Here is a 27782-nt window from a genome sequence, read left to right as displayed (position 1 = left end):
ATTTTTCTTGGTAGAACGAGATTTGAAGAAAACAATGGATTCTTAAAAAGATACTGCTAGGGCATGTGGGTGGCTCGGTTGGTTAAACATCTCTTGGTTTGGGCTCAGGTCATGATCTCACAGGTTTGGGATTGAGCCCCACATTGGGCTCTGCATTCAGTGCAGAGTCCGCTTCACATTCTTTCTCCTTCTCCCTCCCTGTCTCTCCCTCTCCGCTTGTGCATGCAATCACTCTCTCTCTCTCTCTAAAATAAATAAATAAAATACTAAAATAAATAAATATTTTAAAAATGTACTTAAAAAAGTTACTACAAAGTTGACAATGTCAGCATAAAAAGAGTTGTACAGAGGAACCATAAATCCAGAGATTTTTTTAAACTTCATTTTCAAAAAAATTAAAAATATAAACAAAAAATACAAATACAAATACTTCTCATTTTCCTTGGATGCTTCAAAGAATGATTTTTGTTCTAATGGCTCTAACAGTCCAGTAAAGTTCTAGCCAGCCAGCCCTGTCACGTGATTGTTCGGAGCATATGGCTTACAGCATGGCCTAACTATGGTGATCCATCATCAAGTTAGCAGAAGAGCCATACTAAAGTGCTCGAAGTAACAACCACCTAATTCAAAACACTTCACTACATGTCCTTGCCTAAGCTTACTTCTTTGCCCTTCTCTCCTACAATCAGAAGTTGTTCTTTTAAGATGAATACATCCTATAGTGCATTCCTAAGCAAAAGTGCTATACAGCTGTCAGAATGCTGAGATTAGAGCAAGTCACAGTTTCAACAGAAGAGCTAGGGTGTACATCTCTTAGAATGTTACATTTGGGTCAGTCCTCGAAGGAAGTGAATTCTATGGGACAAACTTCACTACGTCACACATGTTCCCTTATTTCCAGAGTTAGTTGAGGATTGAAAATCCCTTATATGCAGAATGAGGGCAACCTCAGTGCCTACATCAATGCCCTGATAAAAAATAGTTGCCAAAGTTTATTTACGATTTTAATAAATCACTCAAAAGAATATTTTTCTATATTTCATCAAATATATTTATGGTACAATAGCCCATAGCACAGATCGGAGTTTATTTCATTCATCAGTTTATTTTTACAATTTTCATATTCTACTTTTCCCTGTCTCCATTTCCCTATTTTTAACATCTTGCATTGGTTGATGGACCAATATTGATAACATCATTATTAAGTTTAGTTCTTAAGTTACATTGGGGTTTCTTCTTTGTGCCATTGAGTTTTATGGGTTTTTCCAAATGCACAATGTCATGTATCCTCCATTACAATAGCAAGTAGAATAGTTTCAGTGCCCCCAAAATCTCCCATGGTCCACCCATTCGTCTATCTTTCCCTGTCCTCAAACCACTGGCAACCATTGATCTTATTACTGTCTCAATAGTTTTATCTTTACGTCATACAGTTGTAGTCATAGAGTTTGTAGCATTTTCAGACTGGCTTCTTCCACTTAGCAATATGCATTTAAGGTTCCTATATGTCCTTTTGTGGCTTGATGGCTCATCTGAAACCCTTATTATGTTGTGTCTTCCAAACCATACACATCATATGTCTCCTAACCTATTTAGGTTTCCTTTGATATATTTCATCAGAATTTTCAGATAATATTATGCACATGTTTTGTTAGATTTATGTCTAAGTACCTCATTTTCTTTGGATGAATTATAAATGATATTCTGTTCTTAATTTTGGTTTTACATGTAAGGTGTTAATGTATAGTATTGATTGATTGTTGTGCATTGATCTTGTATCTCACAACCAATCAAAACTTACTGTTAACAGATGATGTCAGATAGAAAATGAATTTTATGTAATACCGTATATCAAAATTAAGAAATACAGATCAAAATAGATTATATTCATAAATATATCCACTTAAACTAGAAAACTCTAAAAGAAGTCATAGTAAAAAATCTTTGATACCGTATGACACTCAACTGTGGAAAGGGAGGTGAGTGGGGGGATGGGACAACTGAGTGATGGACATTAAGGAGGTCACGTGATATGATGAGCACTGGTATTATACTAAACTGATGAATCATTGAACATCATATCAAAAATCAATGATGTACTACTATCCGTTGGCTAACTGAATTTAAATAAATTTTTAAAAAAGAAGTGGAAAAAAATAAAAATAGTTACAAAAAAACTTTGTAACCTTGGGTTAGGAAAAAAATTCTTAGATACAAAATTGGGAACTTTGGGGTGCCTGGGTGGCTCAGTGAGTTAAAGCCTCTGCCTTCAGCTCAGGTCATGATCTCAGGGTCCTGAGATCGGGCCCCACATCGGGCTCTCTGCTCAGCAGGGAGCCTGCTTCCCTTCCTCTCTCTCCACCTGCCTCTCTGCCTACTTGTGATCTCTGTCTGTCAAATGAATAAATAAAATCTTTTTTAAAAAATTAAAAATAAATAAATAAAATTGGGAACATAACAAAATAAAATTCCAAAAATTTGGACTTCACAAAATTAAAACTTTTTCACTTTGAAGGACATCATTAAGAAAGTAAAAAGCAACCATCTGAAAAAACACTGGCAAAGAATATATTTGATAAAAGACTTTTATACAAAATATAAAAAGAATTCCTACAATTTAATTATAAATAAACCAAAAAATTTTAAAGACAAAATGTATCAGTAGCACTTCACTACAGAAGATGTACAAATAGCAAATAAGTACATAAAAAGATGCTAAGGATCATTTATTATAAAAATACACATTAACATCACAATGAAGTACCATTAAATGTATACGAGAATGACCAAAATATAAAAGACAGACAAGACCCATGCATTGGTGAGGTGGAGAACTTAAAACTCTAACACATAGCTGTGGGGATTTAGATGATACAGTTACTTTGAAAAGGATTGTTAGGGTCCCCCAATAATGGGTCCGTGATCAAAGGAGCGAGACTGATACAAAGCGAAGGTCAAGCAAAGCTTTATTTCGTGCCAAGCATCGAGAATCAAACCGACCGGTTGGGGCCATCTCTTGCAAAGAGGCGATGACCCTTCCCAGCCTCACAGACTAACTTTTATAGAGGTGGTTGAGCCTGGCTTATACACAGGTGGCCAATGAGATCGCAATACACAGGGAAAACTGCACAGTCATGCTAGGTCGGCAATACGGGTGGCCAATTGAATTTCAATTTACCATAGTAAATATATGTGCACCCCACTGATTGGATGTCAACACCCGGCCTGGCCCGCCCTTGTATTTGGGCTTTGCAAGTAAGTTCCTCTGGGAGGGGCAGGGTCAATCTAAGTTCACAACCAAATGGCTCCCTCTGACTAACCAGGCCCTTACAGGATTTGGCAGTTTGCTGAAAACTTAAAGTACACTTACCTTACTACTCAGTGATTCAACTTTTAGGTTTTTAATCAAGAGAAGTGAAAACATATTTACACAAAAGTTTGAACATACATGTTCATAAATAGCATTAATCATATTAGGCAACTGGCAAATGGAGGAACATAATATGGAATAACCAAATGATGGCATACTACGGAACATTAAAAAGACGTGAACCACCGAGTGATATAAAAAGATGAATGAGCATGAAAAACATGCTCTGGTAAAGAAACCACACATGAAAGAGCATGTATTGTATTATTCTCTCTATATGAAATACATAGAAAAGTCAAACACTATAGAAACAGAAGCAGAAAGCAGATATGTGTTTGCTTAGGACTAAAAGTAAGTATGGAGATTTCTTATGGACCCTCGAGGGGGGAATTTGGGGAGGCGATGGAACTGTTCTAAAACTGAATTTGGTGATGGTGGTATCACTCCACAAATCTACCAGAAGTCACCAAAATGTTCACTTAAAATAGGTAATTTCATGATATGTAAATTATAAGGCTATGAAAATAAACCAATTATTCAGTGATACATCCATAGAAGATAAACTGCATTTAAAAATTCCCAGTAAGTGGGTGCCTGGGTGGCTCAGTGGGTTAAGCCGCTGCCTTCAGCTCAGGTCATGATCTCAGGGTCCAGGGATCGAGTCCCGAGTTGAGCTTTCTGCTCAGAAGGGAGCCTGCTTTCCCCCCTCTCTCTCTCTGTCTGCCTCTTTGCCTACTTGTGATCTCCCTCTGTCAAATAAATAAATAAAATATTAAAAAAAAATTCCGAGTAAGTGATGAAACAAAATTCACTGTAGTGATGAACTCTGAAGGAAGAATAGAGGGGAATGAAATCATGAGGGATGATAGCAGATTTGTCAGATACTGTTATGATAAATTGTATTAATTAATCTGGTTGATGAGTCTATCAGTATTAATTAAAAAAATAAGCACGTGTGTATTTGTGTGTGCTATGTTATTTTTCACATTAAAACATTACATTAAGTTGTGCTACATATTATAATAAAGGTGTATACAAACTGTTTAGGAAGCCCCCAGAATACTAGAATAAAACAATTGACTCCTCCTGAAATATAGGAGACTTTGGGTTAAATCATTGGATATAAAAAGATATTTGTGATATGTGACATTTTATCATGCAAGGATTCTCTGACATCCCTTTCCCTCAGTTAACCATTTCACAGATAGTTAAATGTGTCTTTCAGTCTCTCAACATATAAAATCAGAACATGAAAAGTAATGGAGTTGTAGAATTTTGTTATGCAGTATTTCCAAAAATGTTTCATATGACATTTGTTCTATCTGTCTATATCTGATTGATTGAAAGTCAATTAAAGAAAGCCAAAGAGATTTTTTTTTTTTTCTGCAAGTAAGTGGATGCTAAGAACATAGAAAGGAGGGTGGGCAGTAAGTTTTATTCACAAGTTGATTTATCTACTCAACCTCTTCTCAACAAGTATCACACAGAACAAGCGCTCTCAAAACACAGATTGAGGTATACACTGTCTGATGAACTTGCATGATTTGCACCCCTCACATTTTGTAGATTGAAATTTCAGACATTTCTGCCATTACTAACTAAAAACCTTCATAGAAAGATTAATCAGGTTTATAAAGATTTTTTTCCTCTAATCCTTTTCTGAATTTAGTTGCCTTGTAAATACCTAGTTTACCTTGCTCATTATTAGTGTTCTTGTTTCACTTCTAGTCTGACAAAATGTAGGCATAACAGTAAAAATGACACATTACATTTTTCAGTACTTAGTAACAATTTTAGTGATGGTTTATTTTCCATAAAAAAATTCCAATTAATGCTTGACTGGCTATCATGGAGATTTTATCTGAGCAGTATCCTTAGATATGAAAAATAGCTCTTCCAGTCAAAATCTTATATCAGCCATAAATTTTTAAGGAAGATTATCTGGCAAGTGAACCAAGGTTCTTTCAGCTCTGGTAGCTATTTTATTAATAGGTCTGTGTCTTCACACACACTTGCATACTTGCTTATTTCTGCATTCATAACACATCCTCTAAAACACCATTGATGTGTGTAGTTGCTGTTTTTTTTCATATTTCCTTTTATTAGTGGTCATTTGACTGAGAACATGTTAAACCTTGTAGAGTTGCTTTCGTAAAATAAAATTAAAACAAAGAACAAAAAAGAAAGTCTTATACCCACATAAATAGCCACTATAAACATTAAAGAGCAGGGAGCACTGGACACATACAATTAACACTTCAAAACAGAAAATTTGAGGTATCTTTTCATTTTTATGAGGTGCAATCAAATGCCAAGAAATCTTAGTTATTTGCTTTGAAAGATTTATATATGTCTCTTCCTGAGGCTTTGATAAGTTCTTTACACAGTAGATAGTAAATACCCAATTGTGCTAATTCTAAATTACCCTTTGGCACATTGTCAGGTAGGCTGCCAGGGCTCCTTCTGATGGAACAGCATGTTCTGAACTGGTTTCAGCAAAACTTCTAATTGACTTTGATATGAATTATGTCTCCTCTAATTTGAATCCCAATCAAATAGAAAATGTTGTATTGAATTTGAATACCATGAGGCCAAATTCAGTTGTAATGGATTTCAAACTGTTGATTAAATATTGAGTAATTCTGAGGGTGGTCACTGATGAATTTATAGTTTAATAGATTCATATTTTACTGAACCTAAATATGCTTGTATGTTTCAATTCTTCCATTTTTGTATATTATATTCCATGATGAAGTAAGAACAAAATGAGAAAACCCCAAATCTTAGAAAGAATATGAGATGTTTAACTCTATTCCTAAACATAATTAAGGCCACATCTCTTTCTGAAACTTGATGGTGCAGAAACATAATAACTTGTGAAATTTTAGATGATGGATATATTAATATCCTGTAATTCTTGAGGCATAAAGTAAAGCATCAAGAAACGAACTGAGATCTATAATCTGAATCCTGGATACCTTCTTTCCTAATGTTTTTACATTGAGAACAGTTTGTAAATTATGACCATTGCTTCTTTTGCTTCCACTAACAACTCTCACCTACTTCCCTCCCTTGAGGCAGAAAGCTGTGAAAACTGCATGGTACTGATTATAAGTGAGGTAGACAGCTCTGTTGAGAATCTGAAGAGGGAGCTGGCATGAGGTCCTCTCCTTCATAGTCTGAAAAATTTCACAAATTGCTGTGAGAAAGACCAGGAGCTTAGAGTGGAGCAATAATGGGGGTTGTGGATGCTCAGGATTTGGGTTCCTCGGGTTAGTGAGTTTAAGAAATAAGCTTAACCAAGGAGTTAAAAGACCTGTATTCTATAAACTACAAAACAGTACTCTGTAAACTATAAAACACTGACTAAAGAAGTTGAAGACAACACAAACAAATGGAAAGTTATTCCATGCTCATGGATTAAAAGAACAAATATTGTTAAAATGTCCATATTCTCCAAAGCAATCTGCAGATTTAATGCAATCCTTATAAAAATATCAACAGCATTTTTCACAGAACTAGGACAAATAATGCCCAAATTTGTATAGAACCACAAAAGACCCCAAAAAGTCAAAGAAAATTTGAAAAAGAAAAACAAAACTGAAGGCACTACAATCCCAGATTTCAGGATATACTACAATGCTGTAGCAATCAAAATGTATGGTACTGGCACAAAAAATAGATACCTATATCAATAGAACAGAATAGAAAGCCCAGAAATGAGCCCAATTTATATGGTCAGTTAATCTCCAACAAAAGAGGCAAGAACGTGCAATAGGAAAAGCAGATTCTTGAACAAATAGTGTTGGGAAAACTGGTCAGCTCCATACTAAAGAATGAAACTGGACCACTTTCTCACACCATGCTCAAAAATAAGCTCTTAGTGGATTAAGTGCCTAAATATGAGATTTGAAACCATAAAAATCCTAGAAGAGGACACAGGCAGTAATCTCTGATATTGGTGGTAGCAACATTTTTCTAGCTAGGTCCCCTGAGGAGAGAGAAACAAATACAAAAATAAGCTATTGGGACTACATCAAAATAAAAAAGTTTCTGCACAGCAAAGGAAACAACAGGCAAAACTAAAAGACAACCCACTGAATGGGAGAAGATATTTGCAAATGACATACCTGATCAAGGGCTAGTATCTGATATACATAAAGAACTTATACAACTCAACAGCAAAAACACAAATAACCCAATTTAAAAATGAGCTGAAGGCATAAACAGACATTTCTCCCAAGAAGACATACAGATGGCCAAGAGACACATGAAAAGATGTTCAAAATCATTCATCATCAAGGAAATGCATATCAAAACCACAATGAGCTATCACCTCACACCTGTCAGAATAGCTTATAAACTGAAGAAACAGATGTTGGGGAGGTTGTGGAGAAAAAGGAACCCTTGTGCACTGTTGGTGGGAATGAGAACTGGTGCAACCTCTGTGGAAGACACTATGGAGGTCCTCAAAAAGTTAAAAATAGAAATACTATATCATCCAGTAATTCCACTAGTGGGTATTTACCCAAAGAATACAAAAGTACAATTCAAAAGGATATATGCACCCTAATGTTTTTAGCAGCAATGTCCACAATAACCAAAATACGGAACTAGACCAGATTTCCTTCAAGAGATGAATGGATAAAGAAGTTGTGGTATATAAATATACAATGGAATATTACTTAGCCATCAAAAGAATGAAATCTTGTCATTTGCAATGATATGGATAGAACTAGAAGGTATTATGCTAGGCGAAATAAGCCAGAGAAAGAAAAATATCATACAATTTCACTCATATGTGGAATTTAAGAAACAAAACAAACACAGGGGAAGGGAAGGAAAATAAAATAAGATGAAAAGAGGGGGAGGCAAATCATGAGATTCCTAATAAAAGGAAACAAACTAAGGGTTACTGGAGGGGTGGTATACGGACAGATGGGGTAATTGGGTGATGGGCATTAAGGGCACTTGATGTAATGAGAATTGAGTGTTATATGCAACTGATGAATCACTAAATTCTACCCCTGAAACTAATAATATACTATATGTTAACTAAATTGAATTTAAATTAAAAAAAATTTTATTTTTAAGATTTTATTTATTTATTTGACAGAGAGAGAGATCACAAGTAGGCAGCGAGAGAGAGAAGGAAACAGGCTCCCTGCTGAGCAGAGAGCCCGATGTGGGACTCGATTCCAGGACCCTGAGATCATGACCTGAGCTGAAGGCAGAGGCTTTAACCCACTGAGCCACCCAGGTGCCCTAAATTTAAAAATTTTTTAAAAGGCAGGGATATTTGTTTGAACTGAACTCCAGATAGTTCCATCATTGAAAAATAATCTGGAATTTTTAAATATTTCTGGAAGAAATTTAATGAATGAATGAATAAATAAACAAACAAATAAATATTTCTGGGAGAAATTTAATAAATAAATAAGTATTTTTGGAAGAAACATTTTAGTGTAAATTTTCTTTCTCCTCTTTTAAACTTATTTCCTAAGGGAGAGGTAGCTGAGCTGATGTTTTAGAATACTAACATAAAAGTAATAGCAACCGTATCTGTGTATAATATTCATGACCATAAAAATACGGCACACACAGAAATTTATATTTAAAACTAAGAGAACATTTAGTTGAAACTGAACCATTTTGGTATTTCCTTTTTTTGCTTGCCAATGGGATTATCTAGTCACATCTCAAAAAAAATGTAATATTTTTTATGGGATCTATCTAATCTAAAGTCAATTTCACAGTTCAGTTAAAGTTAGCATTAAGAAATGGTAACAAAGTAGTTGATATAAGAACTTCTGTCAACATTGCTTTCTGACTGCCTCTGTTATCCACTCAATCGTTTGTAGTCCTCTTTCTGTCAAGTGTTCAGGATGTGAACAGAAAGAAACTTCACTATGACAGAATAGAAATAAAAGGCCTGCTGGTGAGGCTTCAGGAAAGAATTGTGACTTTCATTTCCAGAAACCGAAGAGTCAAGAAAACCACAACCTAAATACTTTCCTTCAAAATTCCTTCAGCAGGGGCGCCTGGGTGGCTCAGTGGGTTAAAGCTTCTGCCTTCAGCTCGGGTCATGATCCCGGGGTCCTGGGATTGAGCCCCGCATCGGGCTCTCTGCTCAGCAGGGAGCCTGCTTCCTCCTCTCTCTCTCTCTGCCTGCTTCTTTGCCTACTTGTGATCTCTGTCAAATAAATAAATAAAATCTTTTAAAAAAATTCCTTCAGCAATCAGTGGGTATAGTTATGACCCTCAGCATAGTATAGAACTGTAAACACAGAATTGTTGAATCCTCTAACAGAATTGGTTTTACAGAGCACCTAACTTGAATCCATTAAGATGACTAATCCCTACAACATTATGAGCCCTGCAAAAACATCTACCTCCAAAGTGATAATCTCATGGGGAGGGGATCGCTGCCCAGAGCATCAGACTGGACTGTTAGTTTCACACTACTCACGACATAAACTGATTTTTGAGCGGAAGTAAGGGCTTGGCATTAATCATTTAAAACAAAACATAACTTTTTCCAGTTTGCTGTATCTTAGGAGGAGTTGACTCTTGATGTATACACACTCGAGTGACTTAATATAAGACAACTTAAAATGAAAGAAAAAGAAATGCTCATTTGGGCTCAACACTTGTTTAGCAAAGAATTCATTATCCTTTCTCATGTCAAAGGAATCTGAAATGCCCAGAGATCAATCAAATATCTGGGGAAATGAATACACGGTAGACACTGGAGAGATTATAATGAAAGAGGAGATATTTCCATAGTCTTTTCAAAATGAGACTTTCATGCCCAGAAAGAAGAATCTTAAATTGACTCTGGTGGGGATGGGTCCAGCCTCTCTGCTTAGAATCATTTTCTCATAAACTCCAGGGAAGAAAGATTTTAAGGGAATTGGCATGGCCACTCCTTGGTCCTCACAAGCTGGACAGAGGCTGCTTGACATAGGAAGATGTGACCGTCTGATCTGAACTCTCAGGAGATGCAGAAAGAGACAGCTAGAGAGAAAAATATGACTCTCATGTGGGAATTGCTATGTATTTCCTCCTACTGAGAAAGAAACCACATTTTCCTCCATCTCTGCAGAGTTTCCCTTATAGAATTGCATAATATGAACAGACATCCTGAATTAATCAGAACAACTCTGAATCTTGAAACTTGTTTTGCTTCATTTAATATACATTTCATTTGTCACTGGGTTCCACATCTTGTCTTTCCCTTTTACCTCCTTCTTATTGTCTTCTTATTTTTACGTTCACTCTTTTAACTTGTATTATGACTTGTCAAATCACTCATAGCTCTACTTTACACCAGGATGATTATAGCTGGTTTTCATCCAGTTTTCCTAATTGCTCCGTTTCTCTGGATTCACCAACTCTGCTTGACTGAATTCTTTCCAACTCTAATCTAGTCATAAAACCAACTGGGGACACTTCCTCTTTCTTCTCAAGTCACAGCACAAGACTCTTTAGGCTACCTCTTATTTGCATGTTGTGGACTTCAGAAACCCTGTCTTTTGTGGTTTATCCATCCCTATTTTTGTTTTTTGTGGAAACATAATTTTTTTAAAGATTTTATTTATTTATTTGACAGACAGATCACAAGTGGGCAGAGAGGCAGGCAGAGAGAGGAGGAAGCAGGCTCCCCATGGAGAAGAGAGCCCGATGTGGGGCTCGATCCCAGGACTCTGGGATCATGACCTGAGCCGAAGGCAGAGGCTTTAACCCACTGAGCCACCCAGGCGCCCCTGGAAACATAATTTTTGATGACCCTGTTCGCTCATCTTTAAGATGAGCATCTTTACTCATCCATTGCCTCCCTCAGACTCGCTCCTGCTCTACAACCCACTTCTCTCCTTTCCCAGATTTTGTTCGAGCTCCAAACTTCTCTCACTTAGACATAAAGTTTCTCTTTGTCTACCTTCATCTCTTCATAATCAGTCATACTGACCTCAGAGTGATATTTGTAATATCACAGTCTTATTTTATTACTCACCTGTATAAGAATATTAAAGGAATCCTTATATTCAGAGCAAATCTTTATACCTCTGCATTATACCCAGTTAATAGAAGATTTGATATCTACCCAATTCCTTACCTTAGTTATTCCTTATATATGTATTTTCTAATACAAAACAACTTAAATGCCAGAGAATACCCTAGTTGTCCCATGACAAGTTCACATTAGGGATTTCCTGTAGGTAAATTTATGCTTCTGACAACCCTAAAGGAACTGAAAATTTGGAATTCTGTGTTGTTATATTTATCCAATTATCTGATTAATCTACCAGACTGTGTCTTTCTCAAAGATATGAACTAAATGTTAGCAAGCTTGTATTGCTGTTCTAAAACATTTTCAATTTACTATTAATTTAAAACAAATCTATGAGCTGAGTTAGATTTCCAGTGTGATACTGACATTTTAATCAATGGGATTATCCACACCTCTGAAATAAAAGTTCCTGCATAAGAAACAAAATGTGTACTGGGAAAAAAACATTTATCCACGTAATTCAAATGCATGTTTTTTAGCTCGTAGGTAATTTCAAAGACTTGGAAGTCTGTCAAGGGATATCAAGAAAACATGATTTTCAAAGGGAAAATTGAAAAGCCATCAATGAGAAGCTGAGAAAGGACAATGAAGAATGAACTCTTCCCCTCAGCCTGATGGTAGATCCCAGAAATGGTGAAGTCTGAGGTGGTTCACTGATTTTCTACATTGTTAATGTACAGGAATCTCGAGAACAGTTTTGCTGCCTTATTTCACTACCTCTCCTCTATCCAAACACCCCTGATGTGCATATCTAATATCTGTTTATTAAACATTGGGTTACTAATTGTATTACTAGTTGAATATAATGAAAAACACAGAAACATTCATCAGGACACATGAATTCTTGTCCCAGACTTGTTATTTACCAGTTCTGTGACCTTGGCCAAATTAATGACCCTTGATTTGTTTGGTGTTCTTTATGTCCCAGATGAAGAGGATGAGGTTTGCCCTCTCTCTATAGAAGTGTTGTGAAGAACAAATAATACAATGGCTCCAAATTATTTTGAAAATGCCAGTGTGTGGCATCACTGTAAGGACTTATTATTTATCTGCCTGCTTCTTTCTTACTGTCTTCCCCCAACCTTTCCCTCCTATGTTCCCTCTGTTTGATTAAAGACATCACTCTTCCCCTGACCTGTCGGCTGAAAACATGAGTCATTGTTCGTCCCCCTTCTCCTTCCTTCCCTGCATCAGTTCACCCTGGACCCCATTCAATTAGGCCTAAGCAGTAGCTATCAGGTTGTTTCCCTCTTACTGTTTCCCCTCCCCAGCCAAAACTTCCAGGGCTCATTATTTCCCTGACGGGCTGCTGGCTGGTCTTTCTGGCAGTAATTTCTCTTATTGCAATTCACTGTCAAAGTGGCTGGATTTTTTTCCCACAAATTCAGACAACATGAAACTCCTCAGGCAGGCATTCAAACTCAGTCATTCCCATCCTATATGTGTTTATGGGAATTTCCAGTAACCAATCTCCTCCACATTCCATCCATCACACCCACCACTGGCCGATGTTTCTGCATTAACTCAGACATTCAGTCAGCTTGGGAGGACTATGCTCTTCTGCTCCATAGGAAGGCCCTTCATCTCCTAAGCTCCATTTTAAGTCCCTTCCCCAGGCTTCCTTCCAGTTCTCCAGTTACAGCAGATCTCTCTCTTCCTCTTTCTTTCATATATTCTCTGTGTTCATCATTGTTGCGTAAAACCAGACTCCAAGAATTAGCCGCTTAAAATAGCAAACATTTATTCTTTTACACATTGTCTGAGTGTCAGGTATTGATAAGCATCTTAGGTGGCCACATTTAGCTCAAGATCTGTCTTAAAATTAGTCAAATAGAGGAGATTAGGAAGATGGCAGACAAAAGGACCCTAAGCTTACCTGGTCCCATGATACAACTAGATAACACTCACATCAGGGTGAATTGCCCAGAAAATAACCTGAAGACTTGCAGAGCAAGCTCCACAACTTAATATAGAGAAGAAGCCACCTCCAAGAGGTTATGTAGGAAGGATGGAGACATGGTGTGGAGAGAAACAGGCTGTGGCTGTCCCAGAGCAGGGAGGGAGCAGTGGTCATGGAGAAGGATGAGAAATAGACTTTCACATTATAGAGCCTGAATGGGGAAGATGAATCACAACAACATTTGGTTTTAAAAGTGAGGGGCAGGGGCACCTAGGGGTCAGGTTGAGCATCTGACTCTTGGTTTTGGCTTGGGTCATGATGTTAAGGTCCTGAGATCGAGCCCCACATTAGGCTCTGTATTCATTGTGGAATCTGCTAGAGGATTCTCTTCCTCTGCCTCTCCCTCTGCTCCTCCCACTCATTCTCTCTAAAAATAAATATATTTTTTTAAAGATAAAAAATGTAAATTAAAATAAAAGGGACCAAATTCCATTAACTCTTCCAACTAGAGGGACCTAAAGCTTGGAACTTTAAAAATCAGGAGGGCTCAGTTCTGGGAGAGCCTGGAGAGCCGCAGGAAGCTAAGTCCCTGCCCTTAAAGAGATGACATGACAAACAGACCATGGAAATACAGTGTAGAAGCAGCAGTTTGAAAAATGTCTGGAGCACATGGGAAAGAGAGTTATTTACTCATCTCAGAGCCTGTCCTGGAGGGACAGGAATCACAGGAAGGCCTCTCCAGCAACAAAGGCAAGTACCGTTTCCCTCCCCCTCCCTCCAGCATATACACACTGCTGCCTATGGGAACCAGACAGTATCAGCATTCACTACCTAAATGTGCTTACACCAAACCCTGCCCCCGACCTGCTTGCTTCAGTCTTGATGTACGTCCCCTACACCAGAAGACCAGCACAAACTTGGCAATAACATATCTCCAACCCTCATGTTTTGCAGGGCCTCAGTCCTAGTGGCAGCAGCACCAGTGGGCCCTGCAGAAGTCCAAGGCTCACCTTGTTAAAATCATGTGCCTTGTTCACCAAGTCCCTGGTCCCAATGGCTGCAAATGCAGGTCTCATTTTGAAAGCAGACCAGGGCACACCTTATTAAAACTGCACGCTACCATGGCTGGGAACCAAATACTTCTTACAACAGGCAAAGACAGTGCATACACAGACAGATGGACTGAAAGAAAAAAGTGGACAAGACACAACAACAGGGCACATGCAAGACACACAGGAAACATCCCTGAAGTGCTAGGTTCTGGTGAACAGTAGGCCATGCACTGCAGGGCCCTACAGAACCTCTTTAGCATAAGATTATTAATTTCAAGAGTAAGAGACTAACACAGAAACAGACACAGAGTTAGACAAAATGAGAAGACAGAGGAATGGATCCCAAATGAAAGAATAGGAGAAAACCACAGCAAACGATCTAAGCAACATAGATATAAGTAATATATCTGACAGAGAATTTAAAGTAATGATCACAAAGATACTCACTACACTTGAGAAAAAAGTGGAGGACATCAGTGAGACCCTTAAAAAAGAGATAAGAAAGAACGGGCACAATAAAGAGCATGAAGAGCACAATAAATGAAATAAAAAATATGTTAGATGGGATAAATAACAGGCTAGAGGAAGCAGAGGAATGATTTGGTGACCTGGACAGACTAATGGACAGTAATCTAGCTGAGCAAGTGAGAGGAAAACAAATGATGCAAAATGAAAATAGACTTAGGAACTCGGCAGCTCCATCAAGTGTAATAACACTCACATTATAGGTATCCCAGAAGAAGAAGAGAGAGAGAGAAAGGGACAGAAAATTTATTTGAAGAGATAATAATTGAAAACTTCCCTAATCTGGAGAAGGAAACAGATATCCAGATGCAGGAGGCATAGAGATCCCTCAACAAAATCAATCCAAAGAGGTCCACACCAAGACACATAGTAATTAAAATGATAAGAAGTACTATAAAGAATTTTAAAAGCATAGGGTGCCAGGGTGGCTTAGTCAGTTAAGCATCTGCCTTCATGATCTCAGGGTTATGGGACCAAGCCCTGAGAGGGGCTCCCTGCTCCATGGGGAGTCTGCGTCTCCCTCTCCCCTCCCCCTTGTTCATGCTCTCTCCCTCAAATAAATAAGTAAAATCTTTAAAAAAAAAAAAAAGAATTTTAAAAACAGCAAGAGACAATAACAGTTCCACAAAAGGAGAAACCATATAAGGATATCAACATATTTTTCAGCAGAAACTTTGTAGGCCGTAAGAGAATGGCATGATGTATTCAAAGTGCTGAAAGGAAAAATTGGCAGCCAAGAATACTCAACCCAGCAATGCTATCACTCAGAAAAAAAGGAGAGATAAAGTTTCTTAAACAAAAGCTAAAGAACCTCATGACCACTAAACCAGGCCTATATGAAATATTAAAGGGGACTCTTCGAATTGAAACGAAAGACCATAAGTAAGAGATGAAAAGTAAGAAACACAAAAACAGCAAAAATAAGTAAATCTGTAAAAATCAGTCAATTGATTTACAAAGTAAAATGATGTAAAATATGACACCATATACCTAAAACATGGGGGAGAGAGGAATAAAGAATGTGTTCAGATTTAAGCAATCATCAACTTATTGCTATTCTTTATAGAAATACAAGTCTACCTCAGGAAGCAAAAAAAAATCTCAAACAACATAACCTTATAGCCAAAGGAGCTAGGAAAAGAACAAACAAAACTAAAGCCAGCAGAAGGAAGGAAATAATAAAGATTAGAGCAGAAATAAATGATATAGAAACTAAAACAAAACAAAACAAAAACAAAGAAATAAACAAACAAAAAGAATGAAACAGATCAATGAAACCAGGAGCTGGTTCTTTGAAAAGATCAATAAAACTGATAAACTTCTAGCCAGACTCATCCAGAGAGAGAGAACTCAAACAAAATCACAAATGAAAGAGAAGAAATAACAACTGACACCACAGAAACACAAGTGATTGTTAAGAGAATATTATGAAAACTTGTATGTCAATAAATTGGGCAACACAGATAAATTCCTAGAAACATATCACCTACTAATATTGAAGCAGGAAAAATTAGAAAAATTTGAACAGACTTGTTGCCAGCAATGAAATTGAATAAGTAATGAAAAAACTAACAAACTAAAGTCCAGGACCAGACAGTTTAGCAGGTGAATTCTAGCAAGTATTTAAAGACCAGTTAATACTTACACTTAGAAAGGGCAGGAAGACTTCCAAATTCATTCTATGAGACCCAGCATTACCCTGATACCAAAACTCTACAAAAACACCATAAAAAGAGAGAGAGAAAGAGAGAGAGAGAGAACGAACTGAAGCTAATAGCTCTGATGAACATAGACGCAAAAATCCTCAACAAAATACTGACAAACTGAATCCAATAATGCATTAAAAAATCATTCTCCATGATCAACTGGGATTTATTCCTGGCATGAAAGTGTAGCTCAATATTCACAAAACAATCAACATGATATGTTACATCAATAAGAGAAAGGATAAAAATTGTATGATCACTTCAATAGATGCAGAAAAAGCAGATGCCAAAGTACAGCATCCATTCATGATTAAAACTTTCAACAAAGTGGGTTTAGAGGGCACATACTTCAACATAATAAAAGTACACTAACCACATTCCTGTGTGCTCACACTTGCACACCAGGGTCATTCTATCACAAACATTATATTGCAAGTTGTATAACCGGCTCTATTGCAATGTGGTGGGAAAAACCCAGAGTTATCGATTTGGATAGATGATTTCTAGTCCAAGATCTTCTGTTCGCCAGATCCTAGCACTTGAGGGATGTCTCCTATAGTATTGCATGTACCCTGCGTCTGTGTCCTGTCCATTTTTTCCCTTCAGTCCATTTGTCTGTATGCACTCTCTTTGACTGTTGTAGACAGTATTTTGTTTCCAGCCATGGTGACACACATTTTTATGAAAAACCCACAGCTAACATCATCCTCAATGGGGAACAACTAAGAGCTTTTGCCCTAAGGTCAGGAATAAGACATAGATGACCACTCCCACCATTTTTATTCAACATAGTACTGGAACCTCTGGCCATGGCAATCAGGCAACATAAAGAAATAAAGGGCATCCAAAACTGGTAAGCAAGTGATCCAAAAGAAACTGACCCAAAAGAAAATATGAGTGCTAAATATGGAATCCACAATCTTTTCACCACCTAATCTCAGAAGCTACATACCATCACTTTTTTCCACATACGCTTGGTCACACAGATCAAACTTGGTGTGATGTGGGAGGAGGATAAACAAAGCATGAATACCAGGGCTGTGAGTCTCTGAGATATTGGAGACAGGCTCCCACATTCTCCTATACAGCAGTCTTCATCATAACACCTCCCTGTGTCCTTGTAGACACCAAACACTCTTGTTCATTGCACTCTTAGAACATCTGGAAAAGCTATTTATGCAGAACAGGTGCTCATAATATGTTATTTTATGAGTTATTTTACAGGAGTTCATGTGTATCCTCTTCAAGTAATTTTTTTTTTCTTTTCTTAGAGGGACAGTTAGGGAGTGACAGAGGAAGCGAAAGAGATTCTTAAACAGGCCCTATGACCAGCATGGAGTGCGATGTGGGCTTTGATCTCATGACCCTGAGATCCTGACCTAGTTTGAGATTAAGAGTCAGTCACTTAACTAACTGAGCCACTCAGGTGCCCTGTTCAAGGCATTATTTATAGCTTTGTGAAGACAGTTGAGGTCCTGACTTCGACTTCTCTGAAGGCTTATGAGTCATATGCTGAAACCGTATATATTACTTGTACCCGAAATTTGAAAACCCATATTCCAAACATATGTCAATGTTAACAACATGAGTTGTGAATGATAACTGAGTGGCATGAATGTCATTCCATCACCATTTCTAAAACCTGGTTAAGAATACATGCTCTGTTGACCCACTGATAGGGGTTGAATATGCATAGCTGTTTTTATAGGTAAAATGCAGTACATGGCAATTTCAAAGGACTTAAATTACAAATGAGCTCATTTTTTTTTTTTTACTTTAAACTGTTTGTATGTTGCCTTCTACCCTCAGAAGCATGAGAAAAATTTACCCCAAATCTAAAATAGAGACAAGGTGAAATTTCTAAGAGAGTAGAATGGATAATGCATGTGTACGTTCAATGAAAAGATTTATTCAAGGAGATACTAAGCAAAATTCAATGATTATATATTCATCACTTGTTTATATGTTATATAAACATAACTTTATGTTCAAGAAGATTTCTTCCTTCTATCTCTTCTCCATACTTTTATCTTTCACCTAAAGTGCCCCCAAAAGGACTCTGTGACATCCTGCTTAATAGGTATCCTCTGTTCCATCAAGGACAAAGATTTCCTCTGGAACCTAGAAGTTAAGAAAATCGAAGGTTGGTTATTTTCATGGGGGCTAATAGCTGCTTCTTACTTTATCTAAGGAAACTCTTCCACACATTAGATTAATGTAGGATAATTTTGAAATACAATATCAAGTCCCCCAAAGACCAATTAAATCAGAATCTTTAAAATCAAGATCATAATATCATCACTTTTAAAAGATCCACAGTCAATTCTAATATGCATAATTACTGAGAATTACCAGGCGATGAAATATGAAATGTCAAAGAAGGACAACCAGAAAGCAAACAAACAAATAAAAAAAAAAGCATAATTTCAGCAAGTCACAGAATTAACATTTTAAACTCAAAGAGAACAATTAGATTAATTGTGAATCACTGAGCTGTTAATATGCAAATGAAATGTTCTCCTCTAGAATAGTAAATCCAGAGCCATAATATGCTTTTGGTCATGCTTTTAATATTAGTGTTTTTCCTATTTAAAATATACATTATTAGGGGCCCCTGGGTGGCTCAGTGGGTTAAAGCCTCTGTCTTCGGCTCAGGTCATGATCTCAGGGTCCTGGGATCAAGCCCTACATTGGGCTCTCTGCTCAGTGGGGAGCCTTCTTCCCCAGCCTCTCTGCCTACTTGTGATCTCTGTCTGTCAAATAAATAAATAAAATCTTTAAAAAATATATACATAGTTATAACTATTGGACTCCTATTCTAGTTTGATTCTCTTATCATTTTATTGTATATTTTTCAATAAGAGAAGGACATATATATTTCTCTTATTAACAAAGTAAACAGAACATCTTGGACTAGCATTCATGTATCCAGTTTGGTAACTCTGGGTTTTTCCCACTACATTGCAGTAGAGTCAGTTATACAACTTGTAATACAATGTTTATGATCTAATGATCTTGGTGTACAAGTATGAGCATACAGGAATGTGTTTAGTGTGCAGGGAAGGAGCCCTGTGTCTTCCTATAGATACCTGTACCTTCAACCCAGAAAATGCCCGGGGACTGACAGATCCCCTTATAATTAACCACATCTAGGAATTGTCCTCAGACTAAACTAACTCTTCATCGGCCTCTCTCAGCTTCTCAGCAACTGACTTTGAAATTATGTCTCTGAAAAATCAAGTTTAGTTTGTATTTCCTAAAGAATGCAAAGGAAAGGTTATCTGTCATTTTGTTTAAAAGGGACTGTATTTTTAGTACCAGTGAACAGACAGACACTTTTAATTATTAAAAATATAAAAAAATAAACTAAAGGAAACCTAATTTTGCCGGGGGGGGGGATTCTCATCTATTCTCATCAATTATAATACTATAAAATTGATAGTAAACCAGAATTTTAAAAACATGAAAGGATACTTCAAATTTAACATAGTTTAAGAAAACACAATTTCCTAGAAAGGATGACCTTAATATCAAATGCCAAGTCTTTGACTCCATATAAATTGCTCTAGTCATTAAAATGCTAAAGCATGGTACATCATAAAGATGAAAGCCAAGGTTCTTTTCATTACCAATACCCTCCTGTTGAGAATTTGGAAACTTGTATTTTAATCAATTTATTTGATCTTTTCAAATTAAATTATCCCTTAAGTGAACTAGATGGAAAATAAATTATATTAGAAGTAATAGTCTTCCTCATTTTTTTCAAATATGTGCTACAATAATTTCTTCTGGTTTTAAATGATATATATATTTTTTTAAGATTTTATTTAATTTGACAGAAAGAGATCACAGGTAGGCAGAGAGGCAGGCAGAGAGAGAGGAAGGGAAGCAGGCTCGCGGCTGAGCAGAGAGCCCGATGTGGGACTCGATCCCAGGACCCTGGGATCATGACCTGAGCTGAAGCCAGAGGCTTTAACCCACTGAGCCACCCAGGTGCCCTTAAATGATATTTTTAAATAATAAACTTCTGTTTTAAGCTCTCTCTTGCTATACAGAATCTCACCGTATTAATATTGGAAGAGGTTTGAAATGAGCCCAATTTGGTTTTATAATCTGGGAGAAATAGCTAGGATGTATTGTATATCTTTGAGAAAGTTTTGTGGGCAAGTATACACAGTTTTCATAATGTTTTATTTTCTTTTTGATTGTGAGGAAAGATTTGTTAGAATGCATTTTATAAATAAAATGTATGACTTTATTGAACACACGTTTGTCTACAGCATAACCATGGGAGCTCAGAACTGAGCGGGGTTCAGGGGAGTTCTTCATTCTTCGGGCAAAAGGGAACTCTTCAACATTGAAGCTTGTACCTAACCCAGTAGATGGTGGTCAGCAAACTTCTATTACATTAAAATTTGAGATATAAAAACTGAATGGTGAAGGCTTTCATTCCCTTTCAACTGTAAAATCACACAAAAGCAGTTATATAGGGGTGCCGGGGTGGCTCAGTGGGTTAAGCCTCTGCCTTTGGCTTAGGTCATGATCTCAGGGTCCTGGGATCCGCCCCACATTGGGGTCCCTGCTCAGCAGGGATCCTGCTTCCCCCTCCCCCTCTGCCTGCCTCTCTGTCTACTTGTGAACTCTCTCTCTCGCTTTGTAAAATAAATAAATAAATAAATAAATAAATAATAAATAAAATCTTTTAAAAAGTAGTTATACAATGCTATATACTAAATCCCAACCCCTACCCAGTAAGAGTTCATTGCCTAAGACTTTGTTGGTAAGTCAAGTCACAACATTATTGAGGGAAATGCTGACCATAAGTCTGGCTAAGCTAATTGTATTTGATTTTCCTTGAACTTTTTTGAGATAAAGAAGTTATGGTTGTTTTTTATTATGCCACTATGTTGACATAGTGATAATCGGTCCAAACAAATATAACACTTAGGAATATTTTTATATCACTTGGGAGATAAAACTTACAAGATAGATACAAAAACAGTTTTATCTTAATGACTTTCAAACTGATGTTATCAGCTGATGACGGAGGAAGACTGACTGATGTGTGCTAAAACATTAAAATAATTCTGTTGGAGAGAGCTATCAGCTCTGTTCAACTGACTCAGAAAGGAAGAATGGGATAGTAAATAAAATTCTAGTTATTCCCTTATTTGAGTCTATTTTCAACAGTGCATTTCAAAGAGGTACATGTTTATAATATTTATTACCTACAAAAAATCAGCAGAAATTACTAGGTTTGCATAAATGGCAGAAAGCTCACTTTATTGTAGCCGTCTCCTATTCTATATGGAGGAGGAAGTTTGAATTTGCATAATGCTAAAAGTAGTGTTGCAAATATAATAATATAGAAGTTTTCAAATTCCACCAAAATATTACTGTTACTAACCTATTATTCTGTTAATGCCATTAACTGTTACTAATCTGTATTAATGTGTTCACTGGCAGATGATAGAAAACATTCTAGCTATTTTAAGGAAAAGCAATGTTTATAAAATTATTGGAAGAATCATAGGAGGAGGCTACAGGCTGAATTTCCAGAAAGAATTCCCAGAACGATCCTGGGAATTGGGCTAGCCAGAAAATGACCCACTCAGAAAGCTGGACAGTGAAGAAGCCACTGTCATGTTTTTTGGCTCCAGATTACAACAGTTTATCTGAACTCCCAGAATAAGTCTGTAGCTATCAGAGATACTGACAGCCTCTAGATGAGGAAAACTGCCGTCTTTCACACTGGAATATCCCTTCCACTTCAGAGACCATGCAAGGACACTGGTTCAACAGAGTGAAACAAGTATAGATCTCTATTGTGAGTTTTTTGAGGGAACATACTTTTCATTTTCACAACCTCTGATATACAGGGATATCCTAGAAAGAGGATGGCATATGTGTGTAGTGAACCAATCTACCACATAGGTGACATTGAAAATTAAATCCACATTACTTATAATGAACACATAGAAGCATGTGAGATGGTCATGAAACATTCAATTTTGATTAAGAAAAAATATGGTTTCATTTTTAATTTGGTATTTTTTTGTATTATAATTGTTCCATCAGAATAAATTATTGTAATACTTTTTAAACAAATGATTGTCAATGTTTACTGTGTAAGCTGTAGCATTATCAATTACACATTATCACCAATGTGATATCACATATGTACTGACAAAGTTGGTAACAAATTTTATTACAAAAATGTGATTTTTTTCAGATAGACAACTCTTTTTCAGAAGTGGCAGTTAGCTAAAATATATGATTCTCTGGAAAATAGTAATATTATTATTGCAACTAAATTTTGTTAAGATTTGACATAAGTTGAAGATGATATTTCTTGGCAGGACCTCAAATTGTACTTATAGCATCACTTCTTCTAAGTGAGTTTACATTTTTGAAACACAATTCAATGTCCCATCAGGATGTAAATTCAAGATTATGGGAAGTTTTTCAGGTGGAATATCATTTTAGAATGCAAAAATGCATTTGGATAGGAAAGATCAAATGATCAGATGACATAGATTTCTGGATCTCAATACAAAGTCATTTATTGTTAGAGTTTCTGTGATGAAAATAACAAGTAAATATATCTGTAAATTTGAATAGTTCTAGGTTGATGGGGAGAATTTACTGTTTACTGTACTGACACTGATACTGATACTGGTATTTTTCTGTATCATATGTTTCTAAATATCTAGGTAACATAACAAAAGATCTTGCATGTCTTGATTTCATTACCAAAATCAAGGCTCAGATGCAAATGTTTGTAATTTACTCAAATAAGCAGATTTTCAATATTTGCATGACTCCTTACAGCTAGCCCAAACAGGACAATGCGTAGTAAGGGCTTAGCAGTTCAAGTGAATAAAAGCCAACAGTGTGATGAGGGTGGTCAAAATGCCAAAGCCGTCATTGGCTGAATCCATGCAAGTACAGTCTCCAAGAGAAAAAGATGCAGTGCCTCTTCCTTATATTGTGTTGTTCCGTCACCCGACAGAGAAAAGATAGGGTTGTTTCAGGCATCATAATTTAAAAGTGATATTGATAAACTGTTCTCTAGACCAGTAAAGCTGAGTAAGAGGGAATGATCCTTAAGCCATAGCATATGCCTACTGGTTAAACAAAAATGAATAGACCAAATTTTGTGTAAGAAAAGTTTAACATTCGATCAATATTGAGTAACTTCTCAAAATGAGAACCTCCTTGAAAATTGCAACTTTTTAAGTAATGAAATAATAATATTATATTGATTTTGCTAATATGCAAATTACCTTTAAAGTAATTACATAAGGTGCAGGTTTAGGCTAGATATTCTTTAAAATAGCTTGCAAGAAGGGCACCTGGGTGGTGAAGTTGGTTAGACCACCAACTCTTGGTTTTGGTTTGGGTTGTGATCTCAAGGTCTGGAGACAGAGCCCCCCTGCTGGGCTCTGCACTCAGGGCAGTCTGCTTAAATTTCTCTCTTCCTCTGCCTAAGCCTCTCTTCCCACCTCTCTCTCTAAAATAAAACGAATCTTTGGGGTGCCTGGGTGGCTCAGTGGATTAAGCCTCTGCCTTCAGCTCAGGTCATGATCTCAGGGTCCTGAGATCGAGCCCCGCATCAGCCTGCTTCCCCCTCTCTCTCTGCCTGCCTCTCTGCCTATTTGTGATCTCTCTCTCTCTCTGTCAAATAAATAAATAAAATCTTTAAAAAAAAATAAAAATAAAAATAAAATAAAATGAATCTTTAAAAAAAAATAGCTTCCGAGATTCTGAAATTTCAGCTTCAATTAGCCATGTAATTGAATTGCTCAGTATAAGATAAAGCTACTATTTTGTTTGCTTTTACAGGTCTGTATAAGACAGGTTACCAGGAAGATTTATCTCCAGCCAAAAATTATAAAGAGCTCCCTTTCCATTATTGCAACAATTTCCGTGATATTGATAGATACATTACAGTTATGTTAACACTGGGAGAAACTGGTGGAAGGGTATATGGGAATGCTATATTCTGCTTTTGCATTTTTGCTGTAAATCCAAAATTATTTAAAATAACAGTCAAAAGATGATCTTCCTTCTCCCAAGTCAAACAGACTTAATAGTAAACTGGGAAAGTAATTTTATTTGCACACTCTAATTGGATTAATAGCATCTAAATTATTACTTTTTAATTTTTATGTATCTGTGTATATATCATCATTTGCATAGATTATTATTACAGCTGATTATTTTCTTCATTACTTTATATAATCACAATTATTTCTTAAACTGCAAGCCAATTACACTTTGAAACAAATAGGAAATTGAACATCAATTTTCAGGGTATTTTATGTTTTGTTAGGTTTTTTTTATTCATTTATCAGAGAGAGAGCACAAACAGGGACAGAGGCAGGCAGGGGGAAAGTTGGCTCCCCACTGAGCAAGGAGCCTGATGCTGGACTCAATCCCAGAACCCTGTGATCACAGCCCGAGTTTAAGGCAGATGCTTAACCTACTGAGCCACCCAGGTATCCCAGGGTATTTTATGTTTTAAACAGAATTTTCTAATCAAGTACCAATCCCTGTGGACATACTCCTTTCTGACCCCTCCCAAGGACTGGATGTGGGTAAGAATAGGAGGAAATTTTACATTCCTTGATGTTGGTGTAAGAGACGGAGGAGTTAAGGGAGCAGACATCACTGCAATCCTACTTCGCTTTGTCTTAGTTTGAGTTTTCTGAGAAAACACTGAGTGTCTGAGCTTTACCTGCAGAAAGGGATTTACTGCGATGTTCTGGGCAACAAAACCTATAGGTGAATACATCAGAACTGAAAGAAGGTACAAGTTGAACTGGCTATAAAGGTAGGAGTGCCTTGATCTGATGTGATATTATGTCTGATCCTGTATTGCTAAATCAAACACTCAATAAGGCCTGAGTAGTAAGGCTGGCTTAGTCACCGAAGGCAGGAAAAGCAAATAAAAGCCCAGAATACACACTCATTTCAGTCAAGTCACATGAATTGCTGCCATTTCTAATGTTAAGCTGCTGCCAAGTAGGTAGTTTGTCTCCTTGAGAGATAAATCAGTGTGGTCTAAGCTGGGGACTATTGCTGGCAAGTTGGACGTTTGGAGACTGGACCTGGATCAGTCTCAGTGAGTAGGAGAATTTTATACCGCTCCACACTGGTACCATCGAGGATCCATTCCTCTGGCTGTCATGTTTGGACCAGGGTGGTCTGGCCAAGGTGACTGATGCCGCATCAGGTCATTCAGCCTACTGAATGGTTGTTGGATATCTCTTCTGTGGTAGATGCCCTCTGGGGGGAATTAACACGTGATAAAATATCTTCATACTTTGTGACCATATGGTTATAGGTCTATCTTTGTGCCACTTACCCAGAAGTCCTTATTCTTATTTTTCTAGTCTATTTCCTTCCAGTACCCTGACCAATTCATCTCTACCCCTGAGTTAACAGTATTCTTTACATGGGCCACTTGTCTTTTCACATAATGTGAACTTTAAGATATGCTTCCCAAAGCAATGCCTTTTGGAAGGATTTCCCACACCACTGTTTTTCAAGGCACCCATGAATGGAGCTGTCCTGTAGCACGGTCCACTTTTGACTTGTGTCTACACACCAAGATGACTCCTCTGTGACCCAAAGTTGGCTTATTTCTAACTCCCACAGATTGTTAGAAGCCTTCTCTAACCCTCTCCCTAACATACATACACCGGCACCGAAACAACCATAGTGAGAGCTTAGGGAAAAATGAAATCAAGGTAAATGACTTGAGATTCTACATCTTCAGAGCTCACAGTTTACATGATTCTGGCTTTACCACATTTATTCTAAGACTGACTGTTTTTGGAAGTCTGGGTGGCTCAATCGGTTAAATAGCTACCTTCAGCTCAGGTCATGGTCTCATGATCCTGGAATTGAGCCCCACGTCAGGCTCTCTGCTCAGCGAGGAGCCTGCTTCTCCCTCTCCCTCTGTCTCCTGCTCCTTCTGCTGTGTTCTTTCTCTTTCTGTCAAAATAAATAAATAAATAAAACCTCAGGAAAAAAAGATTGACTGTTTTTGGACCTGTCCAATCTTATAACTTGATCAGTTGAACAGAATCTAACTCATGATGTGGCAGTTTTTCATTTGATATACCACCAAAAAGTACCCCATCTTCACCAGGGCATAGAAACATAGTTAACATTCTACTTGGGTTTCTTGAAAGCATTATATAAAAAAAGCATTATATAAAGCATTATATATATTAAAAAAATAGATTGCTATTACCTGAGATGTGGCTCTCAGTAACCAATGGAACTCAAAGAAAACTTACCCGGTCATCATTTATTTATAAGCAAAGGTTTCTTTTTCAAAGAAACATGACTCAAAATAGGTTAACAAAACAGTTGACCTAGTAACCTCAGTATCATATGGATGGTAATTGAAGCCATGTGATTGGATAGACTTAGCCTGAGGGAGTATGTAAAATAAGGAAAAGAGAGGGCCAACTAATAGCATAGTTTTAACAGAAGGAAAGAATAAGAACCCGAGGAAGACTGAAGACAAAAAAGTAAGGTAAAACACCAGGGGAATGTGGTCTCAAAAAAATAACAAGAAGGGATTATTTTAAGAAGGAATACTTATGATTTCAAAAACCTTAGACAAATATTAAGGGATAAGAATGTATATAATGACGATTAACTCTGTGAATGTACATTAGGTTATTTGGTCTGTGGGATGATAATAATTTGAAGAGTGGTTTCTAGATATGAGATTTGAGACCACATTAAATGCTGATGGAAAAATACTAAAATAGAGAACTTTGTTGAAAATAAGAGAATGGTAGCAAATGAGAGTTTCCACTCTGTTTCTAGGTAAACTATCAATGCAAAGAAAATTTCTTTTTTTATTCACATTTAACTAGAACTTAGAAGTCTATTTTCACAGAATGTTGTAGAAGGATTTCTGCATTTGAAAGGAGATCAGATTAAATTTCCTTCTGTAAGTCTTCTCCCAAACCCAATACTCTTTACTTTTATGATCACTGAAGTAATCATATTTTCCTATTTGTTTAGTTGACTTGATTGAGCTACTTGAATGATAAATTGTATGCTTATGGACAGTAGGCAAATGATTTCTAGCTCTGGCAAGATGATACATTAAGATGAGTTGGTCTTTTTC

This window comes from Martes martes (genome assembly GCF_963455335.1).
Source record: "Martes martes genome assembly, chromosome: 6".
NCBI classification, from domain to species: domain Eukaryota; kingdom Metazoa; phylum Chordata; class Mammalia; order Carnivora; family Mustelidae; genus Martes; species Martes martes.
This window is presented reverse-complemented; position numbering follows the sequence as displayed.